The 17,172-nt window shown below is 35.7% G+C and overlaps 1 long non-coding RNA gene across 1 annotated transcript; it reads right to left on the reverse strand.

Moving 5' to 3' along the window:
- Window positions 1-13,587: 13,587 nt before the first annotated feature.
- On the reverse strand, window positions 13,588-16,434 carry LOC148782004 (uncharacterized). The gene is made up of 2 exons (XR_016056079.1): window positions 15,671-16,434; window positions 13,588-13,798 (listed from the first exon to the last, which is right to left on the reverse strand). It is a non-coding gene; the product is annotated as an uncharacterized LOC148782004 (long non-coding RNA).
- Between the last annotated feature and the right edge of the window lie 738 nt (window positions 16,435-17,172).

Raw genomic sequence — 17,172 nt, forward strand, 5'->3', positions numbered from 1 at the left:
TGCCGATTTTCTTTTTATTTTCCGGTAATAGGAGATTTTCATCTATTAATTTGTATTTTATTTCTTCCTTTAAGGAGCATGAAAACCTTTCTTTATTTTCTATAGTCTGTTTGACATTATTGATTTCTTTAACCTTAGATTTATCTATAAAATCAAATTTTACCGTATGTCCATCTAGATTTGATTCAATTCCTGTACTATCTATTTTCAAGGGACACAATAAATTTAAGAAAGGAGTTCCAAGAATAACAACTTGGCTTAACCCCTTAACCATTATAAAGGGCATTTCAAAGCAATTTCCATTATTGCACAGAGCAGCATTAGATAATTTATATTTTATCATTAGTTTACTCGCATCTGCTGTATTGAGTATCTGGTTAGTCTTGTCAAAATATTTAGTTGGTACTAATCCCTCATTTATACAATTTAGGTCTACGCCTGAATCTATTAAGGCAAGGGATTGGAAACTATATTCTTTGTTTACTATTATTCTTATAAGGGCAAACCATTTTTAAGTAATTACTCTATTCAATGAGTTTAGATAGTTGTTTTCTTGTAAATCTTTGTTGGCTAGGTCAAAGGATTCTGGTATGTCCGAATCAGGAGATACAACTGGTCGTATTATTCTTTTATGGGTATCTAGAAGGCTATCGAATTCTAATTCATCATTAGTTTCTTCATCTGAAATATCAGCAGTCATTTCTAAAATCCTTATTCTATTTTTAAAATGCTGGACCTCGGTTTTTACCTCATTTATTTGTTGCCTTAAATCAGAAATAGAAGGTTCCTTTTGTATAATATCTCTTTTATTGATTCGTTTAAGTATTTTTACAAAACTATATTCTTCTTGTGTTTTAACAAGAGGGGCAGGTTTATTTTTTATTTTAGCTATTTTTAAATATTGTGTTAAGGCTTCTCTTTTAGCCTCTGGGTCAGATATTTAATCTATTAAATCTATAATTAGATTTTCTTCATTTGTAAGAGTATTAACCATTTTACAAAGACAATCTTCTATATCTTCTTCAAAGTCTGAGCTACTTAAGATTAGATTTTCATCCTCAATTCTTCCTACAAGAGACTCTGTTTCTGACTTCGAGGTATCCATATCTGACTCATCATCTATTTGAAGTATATCATATATCTGGGTTTTGATTACTTCTTCTAGCTGTAAGGCATTGATTTTTTTCTTAACCTTACAATTATTTTTATAATGTCCTACCTTCCCACAATTATAGCATACTGGAAGCTTTCTTGTTCCTTTCTTGAATTTAGCTTTTAGGGCAAATTTCTTAGTGAACTTTTCTTTAATATCTTTCTTTTATCCAAATTTATACTTTTTATTTTTATTTTTTCTTTTATAAAGTTTATCAGATGAAGGTAAAGTATTATAACCAAATTGTTCGTAAAAATCACCTAACTCCTTTTTCCCTGTCATTCTCTGTTTATCCAACTGCTTTTTTAATTTTAGATCAGTGCATAAGGCAAGACCTTCTGCAAAAACTTTTGCAAACAGTTCTCCTAGAGTGTATAGGGAGTAAGGGGTTATTCCTTGATTCTTATTTTTCAGTGTGATTTTCACCTTTTCAGCAAACAAGTAGGGTAGACCTGCTATAAATTTTCCTTTTTCTTGCTCCCTTTTAGGCTGAATCTTTCTTCATTTAATTCTGGAGGAGGTTTAAATAATACAACTTTTTTCTCTTATTTTTTAGTATTCTGCCCATGAGACCTTTCTATTATATTTTCAATCCTAGTTGTTTGTTTTCCAATAATCTGTAAACAGAGATTGGTATAATTATTTTGTTCAATTATATGTGGGATCATTTCTATCTTATGGCCGTGTTCATTAGGAGCCATTTTATAAGGTGATGCTTTTGTTTTTAGTTTATCTTTTATTACTCCTTTTATTTGTAGGCTTTTCTCTGGGGGATGTATACTCAGGATCTCTTCTCCTTCAGTTGTATAAAAGGTTTGGTATTGATTTTGCAGAGTATTTAGCTCAAAATTAGGGATAGGGATATCGTTTTCTTTGAGGGTTAATTTCAACCAGTCAAAGAAACCTATGTTTTGCTTATTTCTTTTTATAAACTTATTATATCTTTTATGAAATGAGTCTAATAATTCTTGTGAAAATTCTATTAAATACCAATCCCTTATTTCTCTATTGTCTTCCGACAGGTAGTCATTTTTTAACAATTCTATATTTAATTTTTCTTTCTTCCGAAGAGTCAAGACCTGAAAATCAAGATCTGAGTAAGTCGGGGCATTCCTTGATGGACTGGGATCATATGGTTTGTATAAAGGTATGTGTATATTACTATCTGTTCTCGTCAATCCTTGTATTATTAGTTTATCTTGTAAAGATGAGGTAGAATGTCTAGAAGGTATTGGTATTCTTCTGGGAGGTCTTACTATATCATCGGAAAAATTCAGTCTAGTTCTACGATTAGAGTTGAACTGTATTTCAATATTTCCATTAGGATGTTCCACTATCTGATCTGGTTCATTATTTATAGGAGCCCTATACTATTGGTTCTCATTATGGATAGACCAATTTTCTGGGAGAATTACTTGGGACCAGTTTATTGATTTTGGGATAACAGTATTGGATTTTTCTATATTGGTCTGGAAGAAGACTGTTTGTCCTCTGGTATCCACTTGCAAGACATTTGGACTTAGTGTATTCATGACTTTATAACATATCCTATAGATTAGAGCTATATTCTGAGAGCTCGGATTCATATCGAACCCTTGTGTTTTTATATTAAGGGTAAGTACTTTAAGGAGGTTGGTATCAGAGCCATAAGGTTTTATCAATAGTATTCCGACAGCTGATAATAATATCCTAAAGTATAACTACTTAATAAAATTTACCATTCTGAGGTCGTCCGAGAGTTGAACCGTGGTAATAGTAGTCTATCGTCGAAAAAGGTCAGGAGAGCCGCGAAAAGGCACCGTGACATAATTCTATTGACCCAAGTATTCATCCGTTACCCTAAATGGAAAATTTTATTAGGACGCTATCCAATAGGACATTATCATCATCTAGCGGTACAATAAGGACAAAAAATAAGGAAGAGATAATAATTGACAACATAGCAAAGCAGATACATAATTGGAACATACCAAACGCTTATTTATAAAAAAGGTACTTTTGAATTCAGAATTAGTTATGTAATAAAAACAGTAGAACAAAGTCTGTCAGTTAATAGTGAACATAAAAGTTTTCAGTTATTATCCAATAGAATGATTCAAACTCATAAAAATAAAGATTATAAGTATTTACACATAGGCCTCATACAAATTGCGGTAAACCCACTGACTATTATTATTATTATTATTATTATTATTATTATTATTATTATTATTATTATTATTATTATTATTATTATTATTATTATTATTATTATTATTATTATTATTATTATTATTATTATTATTATTATTATTATTATTATTATTATTATTATTATTATTATTATTATTATTATTATTACTATTATTATTATTATTATTATTATTATTATTATTATTATTATTATTATTATTATTATTATTATTATTATTATTATTATTATTATTATTATTATTATTATTATTATTACTATTATTACTATTATTATTACTATTATTACTATTATTATTACTATTATTACTATTATTATTACTATTATTACTATTATTATTACTATTATTACTATTATTACTACTATTATTACTACTATTATTACAACTATTATTACTGCTATTATTATTACTATTATTATTACTATTATTATTACTATTATTATTACTATTATTATTACTATTATTATTACTATTATTATTACTATTATTATTACTATTATTATTATTACTATTATTATTACTACTATTATTATCATTATTATTATTCTTAATGTACTGTTTGTTGGGGATAAAGTCCTATTGGATAGGTTCCTAATAAAATTTTCCATTTGGAGTTACGAATGAGAATCCTAGACAACCTCTTACGTCACTACTACCTCAGCGGCTCCTCCTGGCCTTAACGGTAAAAGACTGGGTGTCAAAAGTCTCAACTCTCGGACTAACTCTTTAATGGGAAAATTTTATTAAGTCGCTAAGCTTTTAGGATTTTATAACCAACTGGTAGAATTCATGGCTCTGATACCAATAAACCCAGAATCAATTTAATCAATTTGGTAATCAACTCTGCAATCAATTATTATTAATCATGCAAATATTTTGTCAATTATACAAATCTTTTGTATAATTCTCGGCAAATCAAACATATATCTAAATAAATATTCTAACAAACCCTAAGTATATCAAAGCAAGTATTATAGCAAATACAGAAAAAGGAGAGATATCTAAAATTATCCAGCTAGTATATGTAGTTCTTCGTATTTTAATGCTAAATATAAATTTTAATTGCATTTCAAATCATACAGTAAATAACTCTTTATTAATAGGAAAAGGTTATAGAACTTACTGATTACAGATACAAAAACTAGTAAATAGTTTCCATTCTTCACGGCAATGGCTTGGAAAAGAGGTAATTTTACAGTCACACATCTAATATCACTCTATGTGGTTTATAACATACCACTGAAAAACTATAAACAGTAAAATTTTACAGAGATCAAAGAGCAGATATTACATAAAGTTGAAATCGAAACAGTTACCCTAAAAATATGAAGAACTGATGGGGCACAGGTATACAATCTCCTTAGAAACTTTTGAGAATAGAAAAGGGGATACAAAGGGAAGAAAGAGCTTAGAGAAAAGAGAGCTGAAAGCTAAAAACTTGTGCTTTGCAGGGAGGTTGTCTTCTTATTTATAATCGTCGGATTTCAAAAATGCCTTCCATTCTTTTATAATGGTCATGTCTTCTTTTAACAAGTGGCTATTTTTCGGGTATCAGCTGGGACAGGTGGACTGGTGGTTGCCTTTATATAGTGTCGGCTGGGACAGGTGGACTGGTGGTTACCTTTATGTGATATCGGCAGGGACAGGTGGCATCTATTAGGGAGAAGACGGTATCTTCAGAGGGACAGGTGGCTGTTACTATTTTGTCGGCGGTATCTACTTTTGGTAAGTGGGAGTACTGTTCATAGGTGGCTATCAATATCTTGGAGATGAGAATCTTTTGGATTATCGGGCCTGAAGATTCTTGAGCCTTGGGCTTCTATTCGGGTCTTTGGGAGAATTCATCATCGTCCATTCTGTAATCTCCTTCTTCTTCTTCATTCTGAGAGGACATGGCTGCTTCTTCTGCTTCTCCTTCAAGAATTTGCAGTAATTGTCTTTTTAGCTCTTCCTTGGTTGCCTCAGGGTTTTGTTTTTTCATTTTGTTAATATATTCCGAAAGACTATTTAGGTTTTCATATGGAGCTTGCCCTGGTATTTTCTTCAACTTTATATTTTCAAGTTCAAGGGCTTTATTTTCAAAATCATCCCACCATGATAATTTTTCCCAATCTTGGGATATATTCAAAATTATTCGTCACATTTTCAGATATTTCGAATTTCCACTTCATAATCCATGATACCTGATAGATAGCCATGAAGTATAAATGATAGTCTATATTAGGATCTTTTCCATTAAATTCTACAAACTTAGCCTGGCCTATTTGTATCTTTTCTGGGAGGATTTGGGAACTAGATCCCCAAACTAAGAACCAGTTTTTGAACCAATTTGGAAATGGCTCAGTGACAGGCATTTTTATTTGGATGAACCAAGTATGGGAGTTATTAATATTTTGGAGTGCAAAGACTTTATGCCAGGCATCCGTGTATTCTGATTATTTGTAGTACTTGTTATGGAAATCTGGAGCCTGTAGTTTTCTTCCTCTCAAATGGTCTGAGCCCCAATCTTTATAAGACAATATTTTTCTTATTTGCAATTTTGAATAGACAATCATTTTAGTATTCTTCTAAAAGAAGTGAACTAAAGTAATTGATCATGTTTCAAGTAGAACGGCTTCATACTATTCTCTGGTTTTATTTCCATTAGATGGATTGAGGTTATTGAGTAAATAAATGTTTGCAACTTTCTCTGGGTTTAGAGCCTAGTGTTCATCTTCTATAATGGAGTCTATTAAAAAGGTAGTTTCCTCAAATTGGGATTTTCCTGTTGGGGATACTTTATTTGGGATTGGTCACTGGGAAAATACCGGATTTGGGTACTGGCTTATTTGGCTAGAAAATTCTGGGTAGATTGTCAAAGGTCTAGCAGGTGAAGAAGGTGAAGAGGGTGGATAGCTCATTATTGGGGAGCCAACAGATGGTGATGGAACAATTTCCATTTTGGCCTGTCCTTTATTTTGTATATTCCTATTTATTATCTGCTGCTGCTTGGTGGCGTCTTCCTCAAGAGCTCTGCCCCCCTGCAAAAACTCGCGAGTGAGAAAGTCAGGAAGGGAGTTAGAGGGACCTTGAAGGTGTTCAACAGTAAAATCGAAAGAGGAAAGAATTGCTTGCCACCGGGCAAAAATTTGGTTAGAAACGAGCTTCTTGACATCTTTTTGCAGTATGTCCTAGGCTGCTTTAGAGTCAGTACGGATTAGAAAAGCGGCATTTAATATATCACTCTGAAATTTATTAACAGAATGTACTATCGACAAAAAAAAAAATTTAACAGTGGAATAATTTTGCTGTGTAGTATTCCATGCTTTTGATGTACAACGGACTAGCTGTTCTGAGTTACCAATTTTTTGTTTCAATAGACCTCCTAATCCAAGCTCAGAGGCGTCACATTCTATTATCTTAAAAGCATCTGGGTTGGATAGCCCAAGGCAAGGTAATTCTTTAACTTTACTCTTAAGTTTTTGTACTACTAAAGTATGCTCATGGGTCCATTTAGGAGGATTCTTTTTTAACCTATGGTATAAAGGCTTTGAAATCAGAAATATAATTTAAGCATCCTAAAAACCTTTGAAGCTCTGTTTTATTTAAACTTATATCAGGGAATTTATTTGCAAATTCTCTTGCCCTGTCAATTGGGATGATAGTGCCTTGTCATATATTATGCCCTAAAAACCTAATCTTAGTTTGGCATAAACGAATTTTCTTAGCTAAGATAACCAAACCTGCATTTTTTACTGCATGTAGGAAGGCATTAATATGCTTGAAATGCTGATGAAGATCATTTGAAAAGATCAAAACATCATCTATATATACAATCATAAATTTAATATAGGGATTAAATACATCATTCATTATTTTTTGAAATTCAGAAGGGGCATTTTTAAGTCCAAAAGGCATTATATTCCATTCGTACTGCTCAAAGGGAACATTAAAAGCTGTTTTATATCTACTTTTTCATCTATTTGGATCTGCCAGTATCCGGATTTCAAGTCGAATTTTGAGAATATGCAAGTAAGTAGCCTATCTAATAGATCTTGTTATTGGGTATTGGATATCTTATCCATTTTAGTACTTTGTTTAGGGGTTTGTAATTTACTATTAATCTAGGTACTCCTCTTTTTTTTTCGAGGCTTTTTCTACATAGAAAGCCGCACAACTCCAAGGAGATAAGCTTTTTCTTATTAAATTTTTTTGAAGTAATTCAGCTATTTCCTTTTTGTATATTTATAGTAATCATGAGTTCATTTGATTTGGTCTTGCTTTTGTAGGAATTTTATTTCCTGTGAATCCTTCTTCATATGGTAAACTTACCATATGTCTTTTCCTATTCCAGAATGCGTTTGATAGTTTACTACAGACTTCTCTTTCTATTTGGGTTTTAAGATTTTCAATTTTTTGTTCAACTTCAGGGAGCAATAGCTCATCTTCAACTTGCTTGTACTTTATTTCAGTTTTTAAATGGCATAAGAATTGCTCCTTATTATTCCCAGTTTGCTTAATTTTATTGATTTCCTTTACCTTTGGTTTGTCTATGAAATCAAACTTAATTTTGTGGCCATTTAAGTTTGTTTCTATTCCTGTGTTATCTATTTTTAAAGGATAACGGTAAATTTAGGAACGGAGTTCCCAATATTACTGCTTGGCTTAATCCTTTGACCATAATAAAAGGTATTTCAAAGCAACTGTCATTATTACATACAGCTGTATCTGACAATTTATAGTTTATTAAATGCTTACTTCCATCAGCTGTATTCAGTATTTGGGTAGTTTTATCAAAATATTTTATTGGTACTAACCCTTCGTTTATACAATTTAAATCAGCTTCGGAGTTAATGAGGGCAAGAGATTGAAAGCTGTAATCCTTTTGTACTACTATTCGTACTAAAGTGTACCATTTTTTAGTAATAACTTAGAACCATAGGTATATGTTGGAATTTGGGATGCCCTATTGTTTATACTAAAAAATGCAGGCAAGTGACTTCGCCCCGACCTTGGTTTTGAGTGCAAACAAATCAAAGAGTTGGAAGAGAATGGGTCCCATCAAATTATGTTCTAAAGGCGACTCGGATCCTAATCTTAACCATCTCGGACCGTCAGCAAAGCCGGCTTCTCTCCTATTTCAACCTTGGAACTCACCAAGAAAGTTTTCTAAAAGGGGTTTGAGGATAAAAATGAAGCATTTAAGAAAACAGATCTAGAAAGAGAACAGAAGAGGAAAACCACAAATACGATATCAAACTAAGGAAATAGAAATATACAGAAATAAAGAACCTAACTATAAAATGCAAGAGGAGTAAGAAAGTAAAAAGCATGGAGCTTACAAATTTTAAACTACTATCTAAACTAAATATGCATCACATAAAATGTGAGAGAGAAGATTATGGAAATAAAAGAATGAATATGAAGAAGAAAGGAAAGGATATCGTATTAGTGAGACAAAGAGATATGAGAACAAGATGGGAATAAAAGTAATAATATAACAAGGAAGGGATAAAAAGAAGATAAAAGAGACTAAGCTATTGAACAAAATATAAGAGAAATAAACTAAATGGTTATAAGAGAAAAAAGAAAAAGAGAATGAAATAGAAAAAAATGAGATCTAGACTATAAGATATGAGAAAAGTGAATACCATTATCTAAGAAGAATGACCACAATAAAGAGAGAAAAACAAATGCTTAGTTGAGAAGATGGGAGAGAGTAAAAGATCTACATTGTGAAAGGAATAAAAAGGTAGAGAAATAGATACACAAAACTAGAAGGAATACATATTATAAAAAAGAAAGGAAAATTATTATTTAATAAAGAATGAAAGAGAGAGAAGGAGATCTATGCCACAAGATTATTGGAAGAAAAAGAGAAATACACACAATAAGCTAGGAGAAATGAATGTCACAAAAGACAAGGAAAATAACTACTTAATAGAAAGAGGAGAGAGAGAGAGAGATCTATGCTATAAGATGAACAAAAAGGGAAAAAGAAATAAACGTAACTGTTTAAGAGGGTTACATGAAAGAGAAGAGAAGTATAAACTAGGTTATCAATGAAGAGAAGGGAGAAATTAAAGATACAAATGCAGCTTGATGAAGAGAAATAAATGCAAAAGAAAAGAAACTAGACTATGAATAAGGAGGAAAGGAGAGAAAGGGAGCTAAATATAACTAAATAAAGATTAATCCTAAATAGGATCATCAATGAATGAAAAATACATAAATATTACTATTAAATGAAAATAAATACAAGAAGCTAAAAAAGGAAAAAGAAAATGGTGCTTTAGGCCGGGCCCCTAGGCTTGGCTCTCATAGTTAGCGTCGATTCAGATCGATTAATTACACAGTCAATCCCGAGGTTTTAGGTTTTTAACGAGACAAGTGGAAATAGGAGGAAGAAGGCCTAGAAAGTCTGATTATTCAGACCGCCTTCAATTTGATAGGGTAGCTTGAAGGGGTTAATAGTTTAGTTTTGGATTGAGTGGTTTGGGTAGGATGGTGCTTGCTCAAATGGGCTCACCTTGGGGCTTTGACACAACAGCAAGCTTGAGCTTAAGATCAAGAGGTTTTGAGCATGGACTAGTCTCAAGATCAAAGAAACTTGGGCATGGCCTAGGCTAAAAAATATCAGGATTTCGAACTGGATTTTGAACCTTAAGCTTGGGCAAAATAGGCTATTTATAGGTAAAATGGACCCAAGACAGCCTGTAGGTCGGTTTTGTATGATTTTCAGGTCATCTGAGTTGTGGCGACGTTTGGAGTGCTGTTGGCGACATTTGGAGTGGTGTTGGCTCCGTTGGGAGTGGCACCATGTCATTAATGTGGCAATAATGACAATCAACAACTATTAATTGCTCATTAATGCGGTCGATATGGCCCTGTCAGTGTTTGATGCCATTAGCAACGGTGCCGGCGACTTTCTGACTGCCTTCAAATCCTGTTTTGTACACGTGTCGTGTTCTAGTGACTCTTGTCTGGTTTTGATGGACCAATCACAACTTGAAGTTGTTCCGAGTAGCATCAACGACGTTCGTAGTATCACTAGATACCAGCTGGCTCGTCGTCTTGGTTGTACTGTCTTCTGATCATCAGCCAATAAAAATTTGACAACCATGATCCGTTCGCACTTCTGACATGTCAATACGGATCTGCCATATCTGCAGGTACGGGCTGACATGTTAGTGCGTCATCTCAGTCATGTTAGCAACGATGTTTCCCGCCAGGTGGATGTCTTCGGGACTGGCAGTGTTTGTAATGGAGCTCTAGCAGCATTGGTAGTTCCGCCAGACTTCTCGCCATTCTGAAGCTCATGGGGGCCTTGAGTTGGGCACCGGTTGGACTAGTGTCGGTGCTATTGGGAACGGTGCCAGGTTTCTGCCCCTCTTAGTCACCCATTCCGTGACTGAGGTGCCTTCGGTGTGCTACCTTCGGACTTTTGATAGGGCTTTGACGGCCGTTGGAGTAATGTTAGAGCCTTCCTTTATGGAAAATGCTTTGAAAGTCAAGCTACTCTGAATCTATCTTGCCACTTGGTGCCTTTGGTCCCACTGGGGCAATGTTGGGTTTTGGTGGAGGCTAGGTGTATGTAAAGGGTTCTGGTAGGTGAATAGTTTAAAATATCCGGGTGGTCTGCCTGGGACATTTCAACCTATTCATAACTCTTTTAGTCCAGATCGGGGTGACTACAGTTGCCCCTATGTCACTTGTGTCTCATTCGAGAGGTGAGACACAAAGTGGCAAAGAAGCAAACCCCTGCAGTTAAGGATTTGGGTGGAGGAGAGAATCTAGGCTCTTCATCCACGGGTTCCTGGCCTCAAAAGGGACCCATAGTGCATGGTAGTCACGCTCAGTGAGAAAAGTTTTTAAAACAAATGTTAACTCCGGGTTACGATTTGAACAAAAAAAGATTAAGGTTTTTGAAATGACATACACATAAAGAAGGTTTTTAATGAAATTCCAAACCGGGTCACCCCAGTATTGAAGTTTTGGAAGAAAGATCATTTTGAAATATTAGAAATAGACTTGATTCGCATTTTAAACTCATGCAACCGATGACTCATCCAAGCAGTTTAACGTCGTGAGGTGATTGACGAAGTTAAACAGTTTAACATCATGCAACCATGGATGAGTTTGCAATAGAACTGCCCCTTGCGGGTATTGCCAGCATCCGTTGGGATTTTTTTTTTTTTTGGAGAGACATTGACTCATATGATTACTTGGGGGGTCTGGTATCCATCTTAGGTCGGATCGAGTCAATTTAGAGAGTAGAGAGTGTGGTGATTTTGCTAAGGTTGTCAGTGATGTTCCGATTGTCTCCGAACGACATAAGGGTATTTTGATCATTTACTGACACAGGACCTAAGGGAATCATTTGTCAAGTCTGGCCTGTCCCATTTTCATACATTGCCTAGGATCCCTTGGGCACTATTGCAGAATGGTGAGTCATGGTTGTGGGAGACATTGGAAATGCCTTCGACGACATTCTGAATTCCTTCATGCAGGCAAAAGTTATTTTCGTCATTTGGTGACATGGGGCCTTAAAGGAATCTTCCATTATTTCGGGCCTACCTTGATTTTGGCTGATTGGACTTGTCTTTGATCCCTTGGGCATTGACTTGATAAGACAATGCATAGAGTGTGGCACCATTGGTAATGCCTTTGGCAGCATTTCAAGTATCGCTCTACTGTTATAGAGGGTTTTTTGGTCATTTGACTAGCGTTGGGCTCGAGAGGAATTATATTTGGGGTCAAATACGGTCTTGTGCAGATTGATGGGTCTTTTCAAAGGACCCTTGGTGCTTGTGATGATAGGACCTCTACTTGCTTCTAGCGGCACTAGCGACACTCCGAACGGCGCCCTTATGACTTGTTTTGGGGCCCTATATAAATATGGCCCTCATGAACCCGAGAAGCCATTTGCAGATTATTACATTGTCCTGAGTGCTTTGTGACTTGTAGTCCCCTCGTCATCCTAATGTGTAACCGACGTGTTACTAGGTCTCAAATGAAAACACCCATGAGTTGTCAAAATCTTGGTGAAATCATAACTATTAACTATTGCTGACAATGCCGAGGAGCCCCACCCCTTTGCCTTTTGCCCGGACCCAGGGCAAGGAAGCAATAGCGTGTTCCCCTACCTTTCCCTTTCCAAATTCAAGGGTTGTCCTTCTTGAGCTCGGATATTTGAAACATAGAGATCAGGGAAGACATTTTAAAGGCCATCTATCGCTTTGTGGGTAGTTCCTCCCTTCACGAGTTGGGCACATTTTCTCTTCATTTGGGGAAAACCATAGAGGAAATTGTCATTTTTGGTGTCCCCTCACGACCTTTTTTTTTTACTATTTTGTCTCAAAATTCGATGTTTTCAACATCGAACAACTTTTTTATTTTATTTTTTAAAATTTTTTTAAGTGTAAAAACTTGTTCAATGTTAAAAATATCGAACCACTCAATACCTTAGAAGTTTTTAAAATACATGGTCTGATGTTGGAGACATCAAACCAAAGCTTTAAAGAAGAAAGTAAGATAGGGTATTCTGATATGTCTAACATCAGTTCCACCCAAATGCCAACTAATATTTCGTTGAGTTCACTGTTGGAGATATAAGATTAGCCTATTTATGGGGACTATCAGATTGGCCTATTTATGGGGTCTGGTCATTAGGTCGTTCTTATATTGGAGATATCTGACATGCATATTTTTCTTATCTTTTTATTAACTTCGGTTCAATGTCTCCAACATCGGAATATGTATTTTTAAAAAATTATGAGGTATTGGGCAACTTTGGACTGGTCCCTACACTTTAAAAACCTAAAAAAACAGAAAATGAAATAAAAAGTAGTGGAGATGCTCACTCTACTTTATTACTTCATCTGGTATAATCTAGCTCGAAAAGAAAAGAAATTATATATGCAAATGGTACAATTAGGTCCCTCTAGAAGTATGCGAAAGGACAGAACGTCACTGAAACCGATCCAGAATGAGATGCTCACTCTACTTTCTTACAACTGGTTTCTTGTCAGAGTAATGTAAGACTCAAGAGTGATTGTCACGACCTCGTCCCGACCCCGACCCCTATTCCGCACTCGATGGAGGGTGATTGAGTGCGTGTTCGTGATCCCAAGGTAGCATATGTCACTCAGGTCGGAGTGGACTCAAAGCTTTAATATCGGTGATCAAAGCAAACAATGAATAGAACTGAAACAGTAATTCTAAGTACGGACGAATATTTAAATTTGGAGAATCCATACATCATTAAGTATTGTACTACATGAAATTTCTTCCAAAAATATTACACTTGAGTCTGGGGCATCAGGGCAAAATATTACATTTTTCCAAAATAAACAAAAGTCAAGGCTAAGCAGCCCAAACACATACAATGTCAGAATTTCTTCTTAACAGGGGTGTGACTTCGACTCCTAGCCGCGAACTACGTGCTTCTGGCCCTCGACCTGTCGCTATTAATCTACAAGGAGGGAAGATATAATGGGATGAGCTATAAAGCCCAGTAAGTAGATCTAGGTGCTATGCATCGGTATTGAGTCTATCTATGTGTCATAAATAATTATTTCCATTATAAGCAATCGCAGTGCAAATGTCATACAAAGCAGAAATCGCATCAATGCATCTATTACAAGTGTCATATCAAAATATCATACTTATTATTCAGCCAATACAATCATTATCATTTACATGAATAATTCTAGCATTATCCACTCACCTAGTTCGCCTACTCTTGAAGTAATATTCATATTCATCAGGTCAAGCCAGTCCCATTATTTAGGACTTCTACTATCCCTCAGGATGGAGGACAATGACAAGTGGGTCACCCACTCTGTAATGTCTTCATACTTACGCACACGGTCCCCAGCGCGCTTTGGGGTTTCGATAGGCACTTACCTTGCAATGCATCACTCACTAGTCTCATCATATGAATTTCGAGCCTCCCATTTCACTATCACCTAACTTCCTCCCATTTCACTTTTCTCAATATAACAGTACCCACTACCGATGAATATCCCATCGCGTAGTAGTCAATATTACAGTTATCATAACATGTTCAAGCATTAAATTTACTTATACTTAATCAGTGTCTTATAACAAATAATTCTAATCTCATTATGTAAGGTATGAGTCTTGTTCAAAAATAACCAGCTATCATGTACACTATGTGGCTTAGCATGGAACATCCATCATAAAAGGGCTATCACATAGCACTTACACTCATCAATTAGCATTCATGACACTTTATCACATTAGCAACTACGGTATTTATCATGTAACATTTATCGTAGAGTTATCACATGGCATTTGTACTTATCGATTATCACTTATCGCATGGTCACATAGCATTATTCACATAACACCGTGGCACTTAACATGTAGCATTCATCACATGAAAACTACCACATGACACTCTCGCTTATCAATTATCAAGGATAATACTTTGCCACTTTAGTTGACTAGTGAGTAGTCCAGCAAAAGACAATACAAGACAAGCACAGAACTAAATTTTCTATGAGTATTGGTGACGTACCCCTCTTCTCGAAAGCGTAACTCCCAATCTAGGGAGAATCTCAACATGATTCAAACATACAACTTTAAGCTTACACATGGAGGTGGTTTGAAGGTGTTTGGATAATATTTGATAGGTCAAAAGCTCAGCACAAAGTGAGTGACAGTTGCTGGAATTTCCTGTAATTGTGAATTAATAATATACCCTCACATTTCGGAGCATAACTCTCCATCTACAAGGAGTTTTAAATGGGTTCAACATGCAACTTTAAGCTCATTCATATATCTTTCAAATGGTGGTGGTTTAAAGGCGTTTGGACATCGTTTGATAGGTCAAAATCTCGGCACAAAATAAGTGGCAGTTGTTGGGAATTTTCTACAACTGTGGACATTGACATACCCCTGGGCATATCTCTTAACTCATACGAAATTTTAACAAAATTGAAATAGACAAGTATATCTTTCATTCAAAACTGGTTTGAGTCCATCTGGATATCGTTTGGCTATTGAAAAGTTCAATACAAAAACCCTCACAGTTCTTAAAAATTCCTTTGCAAGTTTTGGCATGCTCAAATACCCCATGACATCTCACGAGCCATGATAAACTTTAATGCAAAACCTTATTCAAGTTAAACTAGTCTTGCAAGTGATCTACTCCACAAATTCCCACAACTAGCAAGTTTATTTTCCACACTCAATCAATCATTCTAACAAATTTAACTCAACCACACGCATACCCTTCATTCTATCACTTTACTTACTTCCATTACTTAAAATTGATTACTAAAAAACTAAATGATACATAAATGCTAAACCTACTTACTTGATGTTCACAACGCCCTCAAATCTCCTACTCGCAGGCCACTTCAAGTTCCAAGCAATGGCTTCTCTAAGGACAGCAGTTCACTCTCACTTTGCTTCTTAGAGAGAGAGAGAGACAGAGAGAGAGAGAGTATGAGACAAGTGAGGGAAACGACGTTGGAAAGGGGAGGGAAGAGGGCTTAAGTACCCAAGGCCGGTGGGATCCACTGTAGCTGACAGGGTAGGTGAAAGTCATTGTGGCTGACAGTGGGTGGCGCTGACACATACGGCTCTGACAAGCGTGATGCTGGTCGGTACGACAACAGTCACATCTTCCTTTTTCACTCACAGCGCTACGCACACACGGCGTGGCCTTCCCTTCATGCGTGATGATGCTCCACTTCACGGGCGGCGATGGCATGCGCAGCGCTGGCTTTCTTGTTTTCTTCTTCCCTTTCATGCATGGCACTACGCACGCACGACAGTGCCTTCCCTTCACACGGGCACTACTCACCCCTAGGCATGTCGTGCGCGGCGTTACTCCTCTACACACGCGGCGTTAGTCTTTTCTCTATATGCACAGTGCTGCTTTCTCTCTCTCCTCTTCTCTCATATGCGGCGATTGCCATGTGCGGTTTTAACTCATCGACAAGCGCGGCAGCAAGCCTTCATTCTTATTGCCGCGCGTGCGCCCCCTTCATCGGACTCAATTGCCGTGCACCTCATGCCAGGGAAATTTGTGGTCCTTACAGTGATCACCCTTTTTTCTCCCTAATCTTGTCGTTTGGAGTTTCTTATATAGACAATTTCAGACGGGAAGATTTCTTGTAACCCAATCTTTTTAGCTTTGAACTATTATTTTCCCCTTATCCGGTCTACAATATCCTGGTCTCCTTATTCAAGTATAAACTTCACTCATCCTTCCCGGAAGCAGTACCTTGCTCTCACCTATTCATCCTTATCCCCCTTAGAGGCAGTACATTGCTCTCACCCATTCATCCTTATCCCCCTTAGATCGTGTTGTTTGAATTTGTTTCTTCGGGCTTTATCTTTTTATCTCATTTCTGCTTTGAAATTTAAAGAAACTGCTTTCGATTTTTCCTCCTTGACAATCAACCACATCTTTCTACCATTACAAAACACACCCAAATAAGACCCTATCCTAGGCACTACTCAAATCAAGTTGCAGGCACATTTTTTTTTTTTTTATCTAGTAGTTGACATGTTAAACATCGGGAGGAGCTCATTTGCCATGAATACATTATATGTAATTGAGCCTCCCTTTTAAGAATGCTGCTTGGCATGGCTAAATAAGATTATTTGCCTATTGGCAATGACTTTTCTGATAATCTTATGGAACACGTTACACAATTTGATACGTCTAAAATCCTTCGTGTGACTTTGGCAAGTTTACTTTCGGAATCAGGCAAATAAAAGTTGAACTAACCTCCTTCGGGAGCTGGCCTTTCTTTATGAAAATTATTCAAGGATCCTTGCCTATAACATCCTAGCTGAATATATAAA

The sequence above is a fragment of the Amborella trichopoda genome, chromosome 5 (genome assembly GCF_054954075.1).
Source record: "Amborella trichopoda isolate Santa Cruz 75 chromosome 5, AtrichopodaSantaCruz75HAP2 v2.0, whole genome shotgun sequence".
Lineage (NCBI taxonomy): Eukaryota > Viridiplantae > Streptophyta > Magnoliopsida > Amborellales > Amborellaceae > Amborella > Amborella trichopoda.